Source organism: Callospermophilus lateralis, chromosome 17 (assembly GCF_048772815.1).
Source record: "Callospermophilus lateralis isolate mCalLat2 chromosome 17, mCalLat2.hap1, whole genome shotgun sequence".
NCBI classification, from domain to species: Eukaryota; Metazoa; Chordata; class Mammalia; order Rodentia; family Sciuridae; genus Callospermophilus; species Callospermophilus lateralis.
In genome coordinates this window covers 53,885,227-53,907,433 of record NC_135321.1, presented here as the reverse complement: position 1 = coordinate 53,907,433, position 22,207 = coordinate 53,885,227, and the positions used below count along the sequence as shown (strand labels likewise).

At 39.3% G+C, this 22,207-nt stretch overlaps 1 protein-coding gene across 1 annotated transcript in view; it reads left to right on the top strand.

Annotated features, from left to right (window-relative positions):
* The window catches only part of L3mbtl4 (L3MBTL histone methyl-lysine binding protein 4), a 323,948-nt gene that overhangs the window by 95,184 nt on the left and 206,557 nt on the right, over positions 1 to 22,207 (top strand). The window lies entirely within an intron of this gene.

The following is a 22,207-nucleotide window of genomic DNA, read 5'->3' as shown; positions in this document are numbered from 1 at the left end:
ATCTTTATGAATTAAATCATATGAACAGCATATGACAGTTCAAAAACAATTTTCTACCTGTACACAGTTTATTTTCATAATAACAAAAAGATTGAAGTCAACTAATTTTAATATGTATTATATTAAAATATGTATTTGTTTGATGTACATTTTGATATAAAAGAAATTTTATTTATTATATCCTAATTTGAAAACAATATTAATTCATTTTATACTATATAATCAGTATACACATTTTGGCCAAGGTTTAGAGGTACATGCCTATCAATAGCACAAATGGGCAATGTCCTTTATTCTTCTAACAAGTGAAAATAATAATTATATTCAGGAATTATAGATATATTTCCTTCCATACTACCTTATTATTAATATTTTAAATTTAATGTTAATCATATTGCTTATGATCTTAATAATGTGTTTTTATTGTTTACTTTTATGGTAAATACTTTGGAAATAACTTTGGATATGATAATTGCCTTGTAAATTCAATCACATTTTGTCATTAGCTTTCATTTAAACATTATTGCCTTTCTAGGTAAAGCTCAATTTTAACAACACATTAAATTTTACCTTGATGTGTAATTGACAGAAAATTTTCTTATTATTCATAAGATACACTCTGTAGAATCCAACGGATAATTTGTCATCAGTTTAGTATGTGAACAAATTGGATTAATATGTTACCTTAAAATATCATTTGAAGAAACTTTAGCTCCAAAAGTGAATTTCTTATCATCCTTATATACCATCTCAGCTTTGCTCTTGTAAAATCTCTTAAGCAGTTAGCTGATCCTTCCAAAGAAATAGTTCATGTATCTTTTTCTTATTCTTTTTCTTCATGGTAACTGCATTGTTCTTTATTGGAAGAAAAAGAGTTGAAAGGTATCTGGCACCTCTGAAAGAACCAGAACCTTAATAGTTATCTCTGCGGTGTGGGAAAATCAGAAATTCCTGTAGGATTTTAGGGCTAAATTAAGACACAGTTTTACAAGTGGCGCTCTCTACCCTGTGAAATGGTGCCTTACAAATTTTTTTTCTACTTAGCATGCAGTCTGCCGGACTTAGATCAGCCTTGCAGTGGCCATCAGTATCTTGGGCTTGTGGTCTGCTTGAGGCCTGACACACACAGTCCTGCTCCTGCAGCCCATTTCTGCAGATCCTGCCACAGACCCTCTGCTGACCATCCCCCTCACCCTCTGTTGGGCAGTCCCAAGGTTGGGGAAACACTTGTCTTGCTTCATGAGCTAGAAGGCTACCTAAGGGTTGGGCATCTTGGGAACTTAAAGAAGAGTCAGGTGATAGCTTAAAATTCCAATTATTGTTTCCTAGGGAAATAGGGCTTCCAAGGCGAGCATCAGGTTGTTCTCTGAATTTTTATGTAAGGAGATTGAAGTGTAGTAAATGAGGCTTTCTTTGATAGTTGAGAAAGCATTTGGAGCTTTCTGATGTCCTTTTTGCCCAGCATAATGCTCTATTCCTCAATTAATGTGTTGAACACATCATTCTGTAATTTTCTTTTCTTTCTTTTTTTACTGTTTCTCTTTTTTAAAAGAATTTGTTCTAATTAGTTATATATGGCAGTAGAATGCATTTTGAAGCATTGTATACAAATGGAGCACAACTTCTCCTTCCTCTGGCTGAACATGGTGCAAAGTCACACTGGTAGTGTAATCATACATAAATATAGGGTTAAAATGTCCGTCTCATTCCACCGTCCTTCCCGTCTCCACGTCTCCTCCTTTCCCCTCTCTTACTCCCCTCTGCACTATCTAGAGTTCCTTCATTCTCTCCCCACTCCATTATGGATTAGCACCTACTTATGGAGAAAAATTGAAAGCATTCCCCCTAAAAACTGGAAGAAGACAGACATGCCCTCTTTCACTACTTATTTTCAACAAAGTCTTTGAAAATCTAGCCAGAGCAATCAGACAGAAGAAATTAAAGGAATACAAATAGGAAAAGAAATTCAAACTATCACTCTTTGTTGATGACATGATTCTCTATTTAGAAGATGCAAAAAACTCCATCTGAAAACTTCTAGAGCTAGTTAGTAAATGAATTCAGCAAAGTAACAGGATATAAAATTAGTACCCATAAAAATGCATTTCTCTACATCAGTGATGAATCCACTGCAAGAAAAATTAGGAAAACTATGCCATTCATAATAGCCTCAAAAAAAAAACACTTGGGAATCATTCTGTAATTTTCTAAAATCAATATTCATCAAAGACTGTTTAATATTTGGATAATGAATGAAGGGATGTGTGAGTAAAGAAGTGGATGAATCAAATGTACTTTGGCATTTGGACAATTATTCGAACATAGATAAACTGTGTGTTGGTAATAAACCACTTTCCTTTTTTTTTAATTCCTATCTTAATTACTCTTATTTTGGAAATCCAATTCAACAAAATGGACTGGGAAGTGCCCCTGGATTGGACAGATCTGGGTTGGACTCCTAGCTTTGACTCTTACTTAACCGTGAGATTAACTTGATGGAGTTACTCAATGTACTTCAACTTTTCTTGTCTGTAGTTTGATGGATTAATAATATCCAACTCATAGGCATGCTGTGAAAATTCAGTGAGGTGTCATATGTAAGATTCCTGGGAATGTTCCTGATTCTGCAGGTGCTTTGGTGGTAGCTGTTGTGTTCAGTGTGAATTCAGTGTGCCTGTGAATATCCCGTGCTGCTTCCCAGGCTGTGTGTTCAATTGTGTTATTAAAGGGGCCTCACAGGGGATAAGCCCAAGCTCCTGGGTGACGAGGACAGGGTTTGACTGGAGTTCCCGGGGGAACCTGAACATGACCCTCTATGAGGGTGCTGCTCACCTTTGACTGCGAGGAGTCAGACTATCCTAAAGAGACCACAACACTCAGACAATAATCAGGATGGTGGCTCTTTGTGCATGTCAGACACTGTTCTGAGCACCCTGCATGTCCTCTCAGCACATGTGAGAGAAAGTCCTGTGGTTATTCCCACTTTATGAAGGAAGAAACGAAAGCCCAGAGAGGCCAAATTGCTGGTCCCAGGCTGCTATCTTATGGGACCAGGGTTTGACACCCCAGCTTTCAAATAGAGGTTTTCATCTCTAGAGCTTATAACCTTTCTATTCCTTACTCATATGTTCTAATTTTTATTTATGCTAAATAAGTCCCTTTAGAAAGAGAGAGCAGATGTTGTGGGATGCAAAGTGGAAACCACTTATGTTCTTATTTTTATGTTCTAATTACTCTTATGTTCTAATTTTATTATGTTCTACCCTTATGTTCTAATTTTTCTTAATATTTTAAATTCTTTTCTTCTTACTTGTAATGTTCTACTTTTTATGCTAAATAACTCCCTTTAGAAGGGGAGAGCAGATGTGTGGAATGGAGAGTGGAGACCACCCGTGACCCCAGTATGCTTTGTCATCTGTGCCTAAGCTCACACTGCCTGTCCTGTCTGGAGGTACCTGGGCACTCCTGGCATTCCCTGGCAGAGTGCAGCCAGTTCACTCTGCAAGTATGTAGCTGCCCTTATGTGCTTTGTTAGTTTCATTTTTATAATAGTTTTTTTGAGGTAGCGTTTACACATCATAAAATTTAACTATTGATTATATTCCATAGCTGTACAACTATTACCACTAAGCTTAGAACATTTTCATCACCCCAAAAACAAAACCATGCACCCCTTAGTGGTCACTACTCATTCTACTATTCCCTTCTTCTGCCCAAGCTCCTGGTAATCACAGATTAGTGGATCTGCCTGTCCCTGGGCATTTCATAAACATAGAATCCTATAATGTGTGACTTTTGTGATGACTTCTTTCATTTGACATGTTGTTTTCAAGGTTTATCCACATGGATAAACTTTATGTACTTCATTTGTTCTTCATTCCATTTTATTTATTTCCAAATAATATTCCCTTGTGTAGCAATTCCATATTTTATTTCTCCACTCATCAGTTGATATTTGTTATTTCTACTTTGTGCTTTCTTGAATAAAGCTGCTATGAGCATCTGTGGACATGTGCTTTCATGTCTCTTGGGTATATTCATATACCCAAATGGAAATGCAGGATCATAGGGTAGCTCTATGTTTGGCATTCCGAGAAACTTCCACTATGTTTTCTGAAGTGGCTGCATCATTTTACATTCCCACAGGCAGTACTTGAGGATTCCAGTTTATTCACATCTTTAAGAACCCTTGTTATTTCTTTTTTATCATTTTAGTTACATATTTTTACCCATCCTAGTGTGTCTTAAGTTCTTTAGGTCCCGAAGCATAGATTATTATTTTTATATGTACCATTAATATTATCAAGGCTAGGAGAAGTGGGATAAAATAACTGTTGCTCAGTGCTTGCAGCAGTAGATGTAGTAATAGTAGTGAATACAGAAGTAATAAAAGCAGTGCTAGTAGAGAACACCCCATTATTGAATGTGTACTTTGTTCCAGGTACTTGGCTGAGTATGTTATTTATCACATCTTCTTTACAGCAGATATTTTAATAAGGTATCATCTCTGCTATCCAGTTAACATGGAGAACTTATTTGACCTAGGTTAGATACATCTAAATACAATATCCATGTTCTCTACATTTCAACACTTACCCGTAGCTATGATAAGCTGTTCGAATTGGAAATCATGAGCTAGCAATGCTTCAGGGAGGCGATAGTAGGGCAGCTCGATTCAAGATACTCAACTGTCTTGATATCATAAATCCACTTTACTTGTCGGGCCAGATAGTCTGTTTTTCATATTGAACACATTTATTTGGTCATATGTGGTCCACTGGTAGGAGGTTGTGAAGGTCTTTTTTTTTTTTTTTTTTTTTTTTTTGCCTTGGCCGGGTATTAAGATGCCATGCCCCCTTTGTGTTGATTGCTGTTTATTAATTACCATATTTACTCTCTAATAAATATTTATGATGTTCCTGGTGTATCTTGTTCAATTTATAGCCATCTATTATGTTTAATAATTATTCTTTTGTTGGGCTGCACAATGTACTTTGTTATATATGAAAATCCATTACTGTCATCTTATCAGGAAATGCACATTAAATTACAATAGATGGATGGATGGATGCTTTTTGGAAGTTTAGGCATTATTGGGGGCAAAAAATATTCCACAAAAAAATGTAAAGGGAAGAATTAAAACAGAGTAATATTTGATAAATATTTGCCCTGTGGGAACTGAAGCTAAGCTGTGAAATGAATTATAAATGAATACCAAATAGATGCTTTAGGAACTTCTCCTGAATCATTAATAAATTGAGTCTCTTCAGCAAGTATTTTCATATTTAATGCATTAACTGAATGTATTTGTGACATTTCTAAATGAAATGAGTGCATAATGACCCAGAGAAATTGTCATGGTAAGATGTCCACTTACATGACTAAAAATTATTTTAGCTTTTAGGTCAGACCAGTAACTTGAAAAACTATTGTTTTTAAAAAAAAATCTGCAGGTGGATTAATGCAAAGAAAAAGTCCAAATTATAGTCAACAATGTTCACTATAATTAAGGGTTGCCTGTACTTTGAGAAGTCACTTGATCCTGTGAGTCTTCCTTTAACTACCTGTCAAGAAGGGAGCAGGTTGTGGATTAGATTATCTCACTTGCCAAAGTTTCTAACTCGGTTGCATTTTTGAAAATGCATTTTGAAATATGAGGATAAGACAAGGTACTAACATTAAAAATAACTGTCTTTTGAACTAAACTTGTAATCAATGTCCATTATTATGTCACAATGATTGATGGCTGTCTTCATTTGAGAAGACTGGGACAATTTTCCAAAGTATGATGACCAGTTAATGAAAAGATAATTTTTAGACTTGGTGAAACCATAAATTAGTGTTAACCATAATTTCCAGGAGAGTTGAGATAGTAGAAGTGCATTAGAGTAATTGCAGTTATGGCAAGTTGCACAGCAGTAATACTAACGATGGCCAATACGGGATGGGAGTGCCCTGGGATGCTGTTGATGTTCTGTATGTTTCCCTGCTCTCATAACCCTAGAAATGACCCTATAAGTAGACAGAGGCAAGAAATCGGGCACAGAGAGCCTAAGTAACAGGGCCATGCTGCATATAAGTTTAGAGCCAGATGGGAGCCAGGTGGCCTGAGCTATCGCTCCTTCCAAGTAAAGGGCCAGATAGTAGCTGTTTCAGGATTGTGGTCATATGGTCTTTGCAGCAATTGGTCACCTGCTGTTTATCACAGAAGCAGCCAGAGAAAATATGTGAAGGAATGTATAACCCTCAAATTTGAATTTCACACCATTGTCCACATGTCATAAAACACTCTTATTATGATTTTTCTCTCAACCATCTAAAAAACATAAAAACCATTTTTAGCATGTGTAACACAAAGCAACTATTGCTTGTGGACTATAATCTTGTCAATGCTTATCTTAACTGATGCTATATTGATTAGACTATAAGCTTCATGTATTTACTACCTATAGTATAGGTATATACTATAGGTATAGTTTAGTTATAGTATAGTTTTGTATCCTTGTATTACTTTTATAATATTTTTAAACAATCCACATCAATATTTAATTTTCATTCTAGTTTTTGATGAAATAATCTAGATATTCATTAAAAAGAGGTATAAGAGATGAAACCCACCATGTGATCTAGTATCATTTGATTGCCACTAGTATCAATTTTCCTAGTATCAATTGATTGCCACTTGGTTAGACACTCCAAGAAATATGTACTCCTAAGAGAAGGGTTAAGAGCAACTAGTGTGTTGTAACAACATCATCTCTTATCTTAAGAGTGTATGAATGCCCCCCAAGTGTCATATAGTGTCTCATACAGTGAACTCACCTGCCACAAGAGTTGTATTTCCCAGCAACTGTAAGTAGAGACTTAACTTTCCCATTCTTATTAAAATCAATCTGTCTGGAAGAGAAACAAAGGCCTGCCAGCACAGAGTGCAGGCCTATTGTGAGGATGAATCCAAGAGCTCATCCTGGAGCTCTCCAGCCCATCTTCAGCCTGATTCCCCCTACCAGCCTGACCTGCAGATATAATGAGAGCTTGACATGTGATTATTTGGCTTGAGGTGTCAGTTTAGTCATGAGATAGATTAGAAATAGAATCGTTCAGTTTTCTATGCAGAACAATGTATAGAAACTTCTTAAATAAAAGATGATGGTGTTACAGCACTAGTTGTTCTTAATCCTTCTTTTAGGAGTATGATTTTTTTTTTTTAGTGTCTGAGATCTGCTACAGATTGTTCTGCTGTGAAGTGCACATGCACACATATACAAGTACTGGATTTATTCATGCATCAGGGATTAATGGGCCTTTGAGCAAGGACCTCATTTTACACTAACAACTCATAAGTTAATAAAATAGACACTCCATTCTGCATACTCTTGTTATTTTATTCAAAGCTGTATATTTGCTCAGTAAGTGTGGACCCCTGAACTGCTATAATAATGAATCCTTTTATCTACAAGTCCTTCATTCACAAGATGCAGTGTGGACTCCCTCTATTCCTTCAGAACAGTCTATGAACTTTATCTTAACTTTAGAGGAAATGTACTCTGCCTTCTCTGCTGTTTCCTAAGCAGAAGCACACTGTTAGGAACAGCTGCAGTTTTGACATCCCAAGTGCCCTTACTAATACTGATACTTAGCTAATTATGCTGAAAATCATCTCCTTTTCTCACATCCTGCTTTATAGTTACTCTGTTTTTACCACTGGAAGAATAGCTTCTAAAAATAAATAAGTGAAAAAACACACCCCAGGACAGACTGGCTAGGCAAGATGGTGAACACATTTCCTACCTTGTTCCAAAGTCAATGTCACTCCCTGTAATATAAGAAAGGGTGATAGACTCAGGGAAAGGAGATTATACTTCAAAAGAGAGTAGATGATTAATGTGTTTCCAAGATATAGCTGTATTACGTTCCTGTTGCAACTTTAACAAATTAATATAAGTTTACTAACTTTAAGCAACTCATATATATCATACATTTATTTAGGTCAGAAATCACACTGGGCTAGAATCAAAGTGTAAGGAGGCCAATTCCTTCGGGAAGCTGTGGAGAGGAATCCCCTACTTTGCCCTTTCCAGCTTCTAGAAGCCCCTTTATTCCTGGGCTTATGGCCCCATTCTCCATAATCAAAGCAAGGTTCACAGGCACCTTCAAACTTTCCTTTTATAAGAGCTGCTGTGATTTCTCTGGGCCCACAAGGTAATCCCACCTGCATAGTTCCTCTTGCCATATAAAGTAACATGTTCACAGGTGCCAGGAAAGGACATGGACATATTTGGGAGGGCATGATTCTGCCTACTGCAATAGTTGCAGTAAAATTTAACATAATTAAATAAAAATTAGAATAGATGGCATCTATTGTGTAGTTATCAGCTTTTGTTCACTGAGTGCCCCTAAGGTAGAAGACCATTCCAGGTACTTTGATCCCAAAGGATGAGATTAAGACTTGGAACCTGCCCTCACACTGTGACTGGGGAGATGAGAAAGAATCCTGGTTCAGTACAGTAGTATGAAGCACAAACCCCCAAGTGCTCAAAGTCATTGTATGTGCACCATGGCTTTATGAGGAGAGGTTCTAGGGATCAGATGACTTTTTCAACAACAGTGATTCTTCTTTTAAAAAAAGTGCATTACATGCCTTGTTTTATTTGCATTTCCAAACACCAAATGCTTTTATTTTCTATTATGCAGAGACAAAGGAGTCTTTATATTTAATATGTTTAGTGTGTTTATGTGTGCAAGTATGGATACATAAATATGTACCTATGTCCATGTATGGAGATATATATATATATATATATTCTTTTTAACAAAAATTGAAAGCAGCACCTCAAACAAGCAAACTTAACTTAGATGACACAGATCTTAATTTCAACCTGTGACCAGAGAAATCCTGAGTAGGTGCATGGCTGTGACTGTAGGAGCCATGGAGGTGCCGCTAAGGGAAAAAGTGGAGGGTTCCTAACTGAAGCAATTGCTGCAGGTTTTCTTTTTCTACAGCTACTCCTTAGAGGCTCACTACCAGCACCTCTAACCCTGGAACCCTTTGATAGGATATGTGTTCTTGCTGCTTTGGCAAAATCAGCTCTTGGTATGAAAACCATTGGTACCAGATCACCTCTACAGGACTGTCTTCCCCAAACCCAAGGGGGTCTGTTGATAGAAAAAGAAGATATGTGTGGATTCTATCAACTCAGCAGATGGATCCATATCTCAGGATTACTAAACCAAACAGAAGAAATAAATCAAAGTAGAGTCCCGCGGCAGAGGCAGAGTCAGAGCAGGAAGACAGCTCTAGAGAATAGGCAGATAGTCTTAGAGGAAAGAACTGCACATTCAGGCCTCAGGGCGGGCATGTTGGTAGTCCAGTCTTCATTCCAAAACTGGATGTAGCATTCCAAGGGTCTCCCACAGGTGAGGACTTCCTAGAGACTTCCTCTTCAAGATAAACAGAATATGGCACCTGAATCCCTGGGGGATAGTTAGAAATGCCAACAACATGATCTATATTTAGACCACCCAGAAAACTTCACTGGAAAACCTGTAGAACTCAAACTAATTCAGCAAAGTAGCAGAGTATAAATTAACATCTATAGATCAATTGCATTCCTATAAACCAATGATGAATCAGCCGATAGTGAAATTAACTATCCCATTCATAATAGCCTAAAAACAAATACTTGGGAATCGATCTAACAAAAGATGTGAAAAACTCTACAATGAAAACTACAGAATACTAAAGAAAGAAATAAAGAAGACCTTAGAAGATGGAAAGATCTCCCATGTTCTTGGGTAGGCAGATGTAATATTGTCAAAATGGCCATACTACCAAAAGCACTATGTAGATTTAATGCAGTTCCTATTAAAATTCCAATGACGTTCTTTGTAGAAAAAGTACTCATGAACTTAATTTGGAAAAATAAGAAGCACAGAATTAGCTAAAGCAATCTTCAGTGAGAAACATGAAGGAGAAGGCATTACAATACCAGAAGTTAAATTATACTATAGAGCTATAGTAACAAAAACAGCATGGTATTGTCACCAAAACAGACATGAGACCAATGGTACAGAATAGAAGACACAGAGACAAACCTACATAAATAAAGTTATCTCATACTAAACACAGGTACCAAAAACATACATTTGAGAAAAGATAGCCTCTTCAATAAATGATGGTGGGAAACTAGAAATCAATATGTAGCAGAATGAAATATAACCCTTTTCATCCTGCATGAAACTCTCAATTCAAAGTGGATCAAGGACCTAGGTATTAGACCATAGACTTTGTGCCTACTAGAAGAAAATGTAGGCCCAACAAACATTCCATCATGTTGTCTTAGGAACTTATTTCCTCAACAAAACCATTAAAGTACAGGAAGTAAAACCAAGAATCAGTAAGTGGGATGGTATCAAACTAAAAGCTTCTTCACAGCAAAGGAACAATCAAGAGCATGAAGAGAGAGCCTACAGAATGGGAGAAAATCTTTTTACCTCAGATAGAGCATTAATCTCCAGGATATATAAAGAACTCAAAAAACTTAACACCAAAAAAAATTAATAAATGGGCAAAGGAACTGAACAGGCACTACACATAAGAAGAAATGTGAATGATCAACAAATATGTGAAAGTACATTTAACATATCTAGCAATTAGAGAAATTCAAATTAAAACTACACTGAGATTACACCTCACTCCTGTGAGAATGGAAATTATCAAGAATATATGTAAAAGTAAATGTGGGTGAGTATGTGGGGAAAAAAGTTCTTTCATAAATTGCTGGTGGGACTGCAAATTGGTGCAACCACTATGGAAAGCAGTATGGAGATTCCTTAGAAAACTTGGAATGGAACCACCATTTGACCCAGTTATCCCACTCCTCAGCATATATCCAAAGGACTTAAAACCAGCATACTGTAGGGACACAGCCACATCAATGTTTATAGCAGCTAAATTCACAATAGCTAAGCTATGAAACCAACCTAGGTGCCATTAACAGAGGAATGGATGAAGAAAATTTGGCATATATACACAATGGAATATTATTCAGCCATATGAAAATAATGACTTTATGACATTTACTGGTAAATGGATGGATCTTGAGACTGTCATGCTAAGTGAAAGAAGACAGTCTCCCAAAACCAAGGGTTGAACGTTCTCTCTGACATGTGGATGCTAACACACAATAAGCAGGGTAGGGAAAGAATAGATGTCAGAGGATTAGACAAAAGGGAATGAATGGAAGCGTGGGATGGGTAGAAATGGGAAAGATAGTAGAATAAATCAGACGTAACTTTCCTATGTTCATATATGAATACATCACCAGTGAAACTCCACACTGTTTATAACGAGAAGACTGGGATGCAAATTAGAATACATTATATTCCATGTATTTATTATATGTCAGAATAGGCTCTTCTGTCACATATATCTAAAAAGAACAAAGAAAACAAAATAGAAATGGCTCATCCCTGATCTTCTGAATCCACATCTGCATTTTGACCAGACCTCACCCAGTCTGTCTGGATACTGAAGGTGGGTGTACCCGTTTGCTGCTAGACAGGTAGCCTCGCTGATGTCTGCTCTGGTTTGTTTTTCTTTTTGATACCAGGGATTGAACCCAGGGTTGCTTAACCACTGAGCCACATCCCTAGCTTTATATATATATATATATATATATATATATATATATATATATATATATATAGAGAGAGAGAGAGAGAGAGAGAGAGAGAGAGAGACAGGGTCTCACTAAATTGTTTAGAGTCTCTCTAAGTTGCTGAGGCTGGCTTTGAACTTGTGATCTTCCTGCGTCAGCTTCCAGAGCCAGTGGGATTACAGGCATGCACCATTACATCTGGCTGCCCTGGTTTTTAATACCCTTCTCCACGTGTACTAAGAAAGGGTAATAGGTATTCACTGCTCTCCACATTGAATCAGGTATGAGAGGCTACTTTGGGCTGTGGATTCAGTGGACACCAGGATCTTGGTGGTTCTCTGGGGAGCCCTCCTACCTACAAGGCTATTTAAGAAAGTGAAGTTCACTGATAAACTTGAAATGAATGCTCCTAATTTTGTTTCCAGTGTGAAGGTTTATGTCAGAGGACTGCAAAGCTTGATTGGTGCAGTCTTTGGTTTTCTGATATAATGATAAGGGGAGGAGTCAGCTGTCCACCTCCATCAGTGTTTCCCTGCCTGTCCCTTTTTTCAGTAGTGGTACTTGTGACTGTAGGTTCTATGCAATCGTGTTTACCTGTTTTCTGTTACCTCTTTGCTCCCTTTTAGTCTTGTCTTCTACTTCTACACACTGGCAGTGCCCAACACCTTGATCTTGATCTTTATGGTTTCTCTCTATCCTGGTAAATCTCAAGCCTAATTGCATAGTTACATAGTCCAACAAGCATAAGCACTTTGTAAAACTCCCCTGGGTAATTTTAATGTGTGCCTGAGCTGAGAATTTTGCTTGATTGTCTCTCCCTAAGTGAAGCCATCCATTCTTTCCCTTGGTTTTCAATACTTTATATTTGCAAATAACTGTCAAGTCTGTATTTTGTTCCATGACCTCTCTCAGAGTCCACGGTCATATAGTAGGTTACTGTAGCTTGGCATCTTTTGTATGTCTTATGTTAAAATGTCCTGGACTGAAATCCTCTTTGCACATACCCAAACCCTAGGCATTCTCAATTTAGTAAATGGCAGGCTTACTAGCCAAGTTGCCCAAACCAGAAACCTGGGATTCATTCTTAACATCTGTGCATCGCAGAACCACCAAACAGACTCAGCCACCACACTGTACTGCTTCTAACTTTAGATAATACACTCCTACCTTTATACTCTGTCCCTCTCCATGCCTGCAACCCTACTGAAAGCCAACAGTGTCTTTCATGTGTACAACCACAATTCCTTCTGGAGGGATCCATTCAAGACCCCTTCACAAAGATACCAAAGTAATCTTAAATGTGGGGGAGTCACATGACTTCCTTGCCTATGCCCTTGGGTTTCTTCTCATTGCTTTTTGTAAACAAGGAATGGCTTTTTAATGTGCTCTGTGAGACCATGCATAATTTGGTCTTGATTTCCTTCTTCAGCCTGTCTTATTCCATACTTTATCACATTTAGAAACAATCATAAAATTGAGAGAAAAACAGAAAAATATCAAGACTCTTGACTTGGTTTTTAACAATTTCTCTTTTAAGTTGATGGTGATACTTGAGTCATTCTCAACTGCGTGAATGGGTCACAGTTTCTCTTCTGCTTTTGAAGATGTCAGGATCCCTTCTTCAAGAATTGGCTATATTGAACACCCATGTTGGCAGTGATGATTGTTTCATAGCTGACTTCTATAGTTGGCAGTTGGCAAAGTTGTAAGTTACATCTTGATTTCAGATCACTGAAATGTGACATAGGGGTAGGGTGGGGGACATGTATGATAGAAACCAGGTAATAGAAGTATTTCTTTTTTTTTATTATTGGTTGTTCAAAACATTACATAGTTCTTGACATATCATATTTTACACATTTGATTCAAGTGGGTTATGAGCTCCCATTTTTGCCCCGTATACAGATTGCAGAATCACATTGGTTACATATCCACTGTTTTACATATTGCCATACTAGTGTATGATGTATTCTGCTGCCTTTCCTATCCTCTACTATCCCCCCTCCCCTCCCCTCCCCTCCCCTCCCATCTTCTCTCTCTACCCCATCTACTGTAATTCATTTTTTCCCTTTCCCCTCACTTCCTCTTGTATGTAATTTTGTATAACAATGAGGGTCTCCTTCCATTTCCATGCAGTTACCCTTCTCTCTTCCTTAGAAGTATTTCTTTTTTATGTTCTTTTTGCAAAGTCTTACTCAGTGAGGTCAGTTGATATGTGTTCACTAATACAAGGAAGTTGGCTCCATTTTATATGGAAGAAGATTTGGAAACAGACAGTGAAGTCTAAAACATGTACCATCTTTGTAAATAAAAGTTATGGGAGATACTTGTGGGGTCCTTCAAAAGGTGCTTGAGAGGTGTGGATAAAAAATCTTCAGCAAAGCAGATACCATTGTCCTGTGCAGCACAGTGCTGCAAAACTGGCTGTGTCTTCCTCTTTCTGAGGGGGTGTCTCTTCATTCTGCTCTGAGTGCCTCTCTAATTCTTCTCTTCATTGTGACTGTTATATTTGCCCATTTTCATGTAGTCTTATGGTTACAGATTTATGAGTGAGCCCAAGTTCAGTCCTTTAGAAAAGCAAATCATGATTAAATTCTTCAAATTTATCTTCACTAATGTCCAAGGGAACCTTAAGTCCATTCTTGTCATTCTGCTCCATTTTCCTCTTCAGTTCACTTTCTTCTTTTCCACCAAGACCAGTTCACATAGTCTTTCTCCTCACAGCTTTTTCATTCTCTCATTTTCTTGCTCCATTTCACTGGTAAGTAGAAGAAATTTAAATTAACGATATTCCCATGGCCACATTGGCCTTTCCATTTATGTCTGAGTTTCTTGTTATTGCAATGGGAGAACTTTCTGTGCTCCTATCTAAAACAATTCACTATCTTACTAATTTGATTTTTGTTATTGTACTTAGGGTTATCTGACATTAGATTATATATATATTTTCTTCAGCTCTTTAAAGTCTGTTTTATCACTAGAATGTGAGTTAGTGGCAGGGTCACTTTGTCTCTCTGGATTCCCCAAGTAGTTTTGGTCTCCAATATCTACAGAACAGGACCTGGTATTTCACAGGTGCTCAAGCACATTTGCAAAATGAATGAAGGGAGGAATGAATGTGAGTTGAAAATAAAAGTGTACTGAGAGATTGGTTACTGGCAGTGAGTTACTATTTATTAAGGATTTTTTATTACTCATCTTTATGTAAAACAAATGTGCATTAGCTCTTGGCATTAACTAGATGCCTTCAACATATTCCCTCACAAGAGGGTAGCTATTTATAAACCATATAGGAAGCTGAGTTAATTGGTGCTTCTGTGCTTCTAATATACCTTTAATAAACAGCATGCTTATTATAAGCGTGGCTGAGAATTATGTAATATTTGAATAATGCAAATTGGGTATTATTTCCTTGTATATAATGCTTTCTTTCTTCCCTGAAATATTGACATAGTGAATCATGGTAGAGCTTTAATAGTGTCAAGGAATCAGAGCCCATTATGAGACCATTATACTAATAACATATGACAAACAGTGGGACTGTAGAGTAATAATGGATACATAATGGATAATAAATGGTTGAAATTCTGAACAGTAATGGTTGCTAGTGATTTCCCAGTAATAATAATCTCATCTTAAAATAATGTAACTCTAATGTCAAAAACTGCCAGCAGCATGACGGGTCCAGATTGCTTTTTCAGTGTGGCCCACTTCCCTTGGTTTGAGCCATCCTGAGACCAAGTTAATTTATCTTGCTTTCTAGCCAACTAAGAGAGTTTTTCTGACAGCTGGTACTGGCAGCAGCATCTCCATCAGCATCTAAGCATGGTGTATTTACAAACATATTTTGAGTTGTAGATGGACACAATATCTTTATTTATTTATTTATTTATTTATTTATTTATTTATTTTTATAGGGTGCTGAGGATCAAACCCAGTGTCTCACTGTGCTAGGCAAGCACTCTACCACTGAGCTACAACCCTAGCTGCACATGGTATATTTAATATGTATTAAACACCCCAAGTCCTAAATTGATATACTCTATACAAATATTGTTACATGTGCTCCTTCACTGTGATCCATGTTGAATATTTCTTATTGCATCTAACATGCCTGAATGTTAAAATAATTTTATGCCACCATGCTTGCTGCTACCTTCAGGAAGCTTGCAGCATTGGCTCTATGAATGTGCTCTCTAGCCCTGTCTAGTGCTCCTCATTGTCCTTGAGCTTCCCGTGGTTGCTTCTGCTGGCAATTTATTTTAGCTTCAGCGTTGTCCATCCCTCTGTAGGGATTCCTATCCATTCCACTGGACATCCCCCTCTAGGACACTGCTGAAGCTGTTTACTTGCTCCTGGGGTTCCAAGTGTGCATTGAGAGCCAGAGGTTCATGTCTTGCTCTGGTCATTAAATTGTAATTCATCTGTTATCACTCTAAGTTAGTTTGCTAAAACAGGGATTCTCTTCTGTCAAAGCTCATTTTAATGTTTTCATTTTAATTGCTCCTGTAAAACCACATTTATTCAAGGATAAGGTCAAAGAGATCTCCTGTGATCCCAAGTGCCCCTGCTTGATCTTCAGGACCCACCATTAAGCTTAGGGCTCCAGGCCTGTGGGTGGCTGAAATATCCCCTGATTCTGCTGTTCTTCCTATCTCATGGCAAAATGGGGTAGGGCCACTTTGCAAGGTTATTTGACACACTGGTCTAGGTCATAAATTCTTCTCATATATTGTATCAGTGGTCTCTGTACAGTAATCCAGTCATCTGGGGGTAGTGTTGACCATGCAACTCTCTGCAGAGATGCAGATGTTCTCTCCACTGTGCTATCTACCCATCACATGTAGCTCTTGAGCACATGAAATGTGGCTCAGGGATGAAGAACTGAAATTGTCATTTCTGTTAAATTTAATTAAAATTGAAATAGCCACAGTGTGGACAGTGGCTGTCATGTTGGAGGCTAGTGTACATCCATCTTAGAAGCCCCTTGTCAGGCATGAAAGGGCCATTAGCTATCCCCAAGGTCTGATGCTGTGTTGGGTTTGGGGTCATCCATAGTTGATCCTTTGTCTTTTCTGTTAGTTATGTCCCCAGGTCAGTTATCTGCTGTCTCTTTAATATTACTAGTGAATACTATAAGCTTAAAAGGCTGAAAAGAATTTTCCCCTTTTGGAAATCAAAAATAAAATTCAGATTATTGGGAGATAGCAGCTAAACCCTAGTCAAAATCAATATTTCAATAATGATTAATTGTAAAGCTCGAAGATTATCTAAATATTTACATTGACCTTTCTATTTGCACCCTAAAATATTCTTTTAGGATTATGAACATCATAACAAATAGATGCTGCCTCATCAGAGTAAAACAAGCTGTCTGCACTTAGCAGTGCCTCACCACAGGGCAGTACTTCAGGTGACCAATCTGTGGTTCCCCCTCAGTTAGTCAGCAAGTATGCTGTTCACTTAAAAAAGGTTGAGAGGCCTTCCTTTAGTATTTCCTACAGCTCATGGTCATTTATTTTTAATTCTGATTTGTAGAATTTAAGTTCTTTTAGAGATTGATTTTACTTGATTAAGAAAAGTGGACTGAAAGGGAAAAAGACCAAGGAATATTAAGAAAGAGAAACACTAACAAGTTGTGTTTATTATACAGCCAGTGGTCAGAGCATACCACAAGCTGCAGAGGTAAAGAAAATAACTCCATTACATATGAAATCTCACAAAAGATTAGAATGAATGAAGTACTTTGAGAGTACTACAGAATTTCTGCATTTATTTTCTGATAAATATAAAAAATCTTATTATAAACAGGAATAAATCAGATTAGCATGTGAGGAAGTAAAACAGACAAGTTGACCTAAAATAACTGTTTTATTTTTGTGGTGCATGAGTGGGTGCAGCCCTGAGGTGAGCTTGGGTGGGGGGATTATGTTGTGCTCAAATCATGTTCTTCATGACTTCAGTCAGAAGGTGACTATAGATTGTGTGATTTTTTTTTTCATCAGCAATAAAATACCTACAAAGAGAGACGGAAAAAGATGAAAGCAATATTCAGATTAGCTTTCAAGATCACAATGACTTCATGAAAGAGAAAGGGGATCAAAGAAACAGGCTGAGTTAAGAGGCACTGGAAGTAAGGAGCAGAGAAGGGGAGAGAAGACGAGACACCCCAGTCCTGGACCCTCTGGCCTGTGCTGGGTGGAGATGCTTCTGTCTGCTGTTTGCCAGTGGCAAGGCTTTGTTACCTCCCTCAAGTGTTTCGCAGGGCCACAGTGATAGCAGATTGATTTATATTTGTTGAAGTCTGGGTCTGGTAATAACCTTTACTGAGTGGAGGTCTGAGTCACCAGGATGAGAAGCCCAGTAGAGCCATGGACAGTCTGCAGCTGCACAGGCAAGGGCCACCTTGAGCCAGTGCCAGTAAAGATATGGTGGCCACTTGGGATCAAGCAAGAGGCTTTACTCAGTTGAGGGTGGGAAAGCATGAGTGGTAACTGTCCATGTCTGTTAGGCCTGGTTTCCTGCTTTAACCTCTGAGTTCCCTAGTACCCCGATGGCCTTGCCTCTGCATGCTCTGATCTCCGAGGAATTTCTTAGGGAGTATTTGTCCTGGTACTTCAGTTGCGTGTGAGAGAAATCCAGGGCTGACCCAGCACCAGTTAAATGCCAGGGGGTGGGGGAGTTGCTGGCATAGCCAGATCCAGGGTCTCAACAGTGTCACAGTGTTTTCCTGCTGCTTGTTCCCTTTCCCTCCAGATCTTTCTTTCTCTGCACCTGTATCCCTCTCCAGGCCTCTCTCCTCTCTCTGCCTGTCTCCCAGCTCTCCTTTCCACTGTGGATGCCGATCTTTCCTCTTGAAGGCAGACTTTCTTCGTTTAGATGTGGAAAGGCTGCCAGCGGTTTCATGCTCATGGCATCCCAGGTCAGAGATCCTGATGATAATAATTTTTCTGGTGTTCTAGTGAAGAGATCACGGGGAAGACTCTGATGGGGTTAAGAGCCAATTCCTAGACCCATCCTGGTGACAGAATCTGGAATACTCTGATTAACCCACTATTCCCCATTTAGAATGGGGTGAGTTGTGGCTGCCTATAGTTGTAGAGGTCTGATCCCCAAAGGAAGCCAGCTCACATAAACTGTGGTCCTATAGTACTCTCACCCCATAGGTAGCAATTGTCCTCACCAGACACCAGATCTTCAGGATAAAGGTCCAAAGTCAGGGCCATTTCTCCATCCCTATTGAGAGACCCTTGGGCTTATCACTCGGTATGATGCTCCGAGAATTCAGGTTTTGCATTGAAGTCTCTCATCTCCTCTTTGAGCATTTTTCATCCTGAGAAGGGGATTGGGGTCTTACATTTGAAAGGCTTTGTACATTTTCTTTTGGATAGATAGCTCCATAGGAAAAAATAGGTTTTAAAAGTGATGTGATATTTCTAATAAATATCTATTTAGTTCAGAATTTGAACAAACACCCAAACAAGAATTATGTGTATTCAGAGCCAATTAATGTTCCTAGCAGTCTGTTTAAGAGGAACTCCAGGTAGGCATGAGTTGGTTGTTTCTGGTACTTGAAGGGAAGGTAGTGACACTGTAGGCGATGCTGTCCTCTGCCTGCCCGTGGGGTCAGTGACTGGTTAGTGGGAGTGTGGGAGGGATATGAGAGCAGAATGCAGGTCAAGTGAGGCTGGGAAGGATGGAGTGGGCCTGGCTGCACCAGGGGCTGTTCAAGAAGACCCAGAGGAGCAATCCACTGGGGAATGGAACTCTGCCAACTCGGCTCCTCATCTGCTGACCCTGGTGGCCACAAAGTATGACCTTGTCTGCTCTAGGTGGGCTTAAAAACAGTTCTGGAAAATTCTATTTTCACACTCTTGTACAGTAAGCTCAGGCTCTTTGGAAAAACTAATAAGGCCAACCAAATAAGCAACAGGCACCTGCATAAATTAAACTGAGCAGGGTCAGTGATAGCATGGAATCTTAAAAACATTTTCCCCTCAGCAATAAAATATTTTATCCTTATAATAAAAATAAATTTTTGCCATTGTTCAATTGTAAAACTTGTGGTGAGGCTTTCCCTCAGTTTGCTCTTGGCACACATTTGTGCTAACATTCTTCAGGTAGTCTGTAAAGACTGACTCATCCCAGTCTATGTGCCCCAGAGGGAGTTTGTGTCAATCAATGTACTGCAGCTCATGTCAGCCACAGAGCTCTAACTCAAAGAGAACACCCTGGCATATCAGCTAGCTTTCAGCAGTACCCAAGGATTACACCAGTAAGTAATTCCGTATTTAGTAGAGGGTGAGAAATCAGACCATCCATCTGCAGAGTACAGGGGGCACAGGGTGCCAGAGGCTTCCAGGTAATCAGGGTCCTGAGGCAGGCTAAGAAACTGCCTTCCTTTCTTGGACCATCCACTGTCCCTGGGAGACTGCAGTATCCCCGCTTTAAGCACAGCTTGCTTGGATTTTCACTCTCAGAGCCAGAACAGACACTGTTTGTTCAGCAGCTATCAGTGTAGATCATGGTCTCTTGATGAACCAAATTTTCACCAGCTCAGTGTCATTTAGGAAGATTCTTTTTGCATCTTGTGTGATAATATCATCATCTATGATCATTACTGCCTGAGTGCCCACTCTGGGTCAGGCGCTTTGCATATTACTACTAATAGCAGTCTTGTGCTTGGGCAGATTTGGCCTCGTTACTTCCATTCTACAGTCAAGGCTGTGGAAGGTCAGTGTCAGTGGGCTAGCAAGTGGAAGAGCTTGGATTTCATTTAACAACCAAGTGGTGGTGTTTCGAGTGGACTAAAGTGTCCCTCCTGCCCCATCCCATGAGGAGCTGCTCCTTGGGAGTAGAACTCACTCTGCTCTGTGCTGACTGCTCTTCTCTCCCTCAGACCCCAGGAAGGGCTCTGAGTGATGGCGATCCAACAGGCATTCCATGTGGCCCCCAAGTCACCTGTGTCTTTATCACTGATTTCTTGTGGTGTCCTTGTGAAGAGGGAGTGCCGGAGCCTTTCTGAGAGTGACTTACATTTCAGAGTTAAGGACTGCAGCACTTGGGGGGTGAGAAGGAGCCTTTTGCCCGATGCTGTGGCTATCTGTGCTGGGCTGATTGTGGAGTGTGCCACAGTTTCGGCTGCACAGCTCTTGGACTATAATTAATTAAGTGGGCCACTTCCCACTTGATTTCTTTTAATTGGTAATAACTGTAATGCCTTAGTTGATACTTCACTGAAAAATGTTTTTAAAAGAAATGGCAAAGACGACTATAATGGTGGCATTTAGCGGCCTACATGTGCTCCTTGTGGCATTCCTTCCCCAGATGGCATTGGGTCATTTTTCAGAGGAGGGTAGGCGGCTGTGACACTGCCACTCCTGCAGGAGAGTGGGCTCATTCAGATTCCCTCTCTGAGTCACTTTCCTCACTTGAATTATGGGATATCTGCTAATTCAGTGGCAGTGTGGTAGGTGTGCTAAAGAGTTTGCATAAGGCACAAAGCTGAGCATTGTGCGTTAAGAACTTAGCACTCACTGGTGCCTAAAGCTCCCCGCCCCACACCAATGGGCAGGATCTAAATAGGCCCAGTTGTTTTTCTCCTTTCCTTAACATAATTATGGAGAGCTCGACTGAGGATGTGCTGGCATGTACTTCTTCTTTCCTTAGTTCCCCAAAAGAGCACAGTGTAGACTGTGAGCTCCAGTGGAGTCCCATTCACTGTAAGCAAATCCTGGAAGAGTCATTTGTCCTTTATTCCCTGGTGTGGTTTGGGCCAGATGGCAAGAGTTGGGAGCCAGCAGTACACTGAGTTTATACCAAGAAGAGAGTGTCCAACATGTTTGAGGGAGTGGTCCATATGCCCAGACTGTGAGCAACGAGGGGGCTCAGTTCCTCTCCTTGGTCCACCAGTCGTCACATCTCACATCTCATCTTCACATCTGGTTTCCCATCAATTTCGTCAAGAACTCCAGACTCTCAGGGCCCTCTCAACTCGCCCTGCCCCTCATCCCAGAATTCTGCCCTCTGGAATGTCTTCTCTGATCACTCTCTTCACTTTCTGCTACAGAAAAAAAAAACAAACAAAAAAAAAACCCTGGCTCTCTCCTCAGACATTACTTTTCTGCTGTCCTGGCAAATGGGGTCCAGGGGGTCTTTAGCGGAGAGAACTGTACTTTTTGATATTCATGGTTATTTTCAGACCCCTTCCTGTGCCCTACCTAAAGTGATGCAGGTTTGAATCTCACATCTGCAGACTATTTGCCACAGCACCTCATATTCGCAGGCACCAGCCAACACCCACTTTTCCTTGACTGTTTTAGCTGGTGCTGTAGTTGATCTCACCAGCTACTCTGGTTTCCCTTCCTGATGGTTTCACTGTGCACATAAATTATCTTCCCAACACCTTGTCTTCTTGGTCCTTTGAGATTCTCTGTGCCCTCTATCCTATCTCAGTTACTGGCTCCTATTGCCATACTTTAGGCCATGCCATGAACAAATAATTAACACTTTTATACTTGTAATTTATTTTATCCTACTCTCTAACT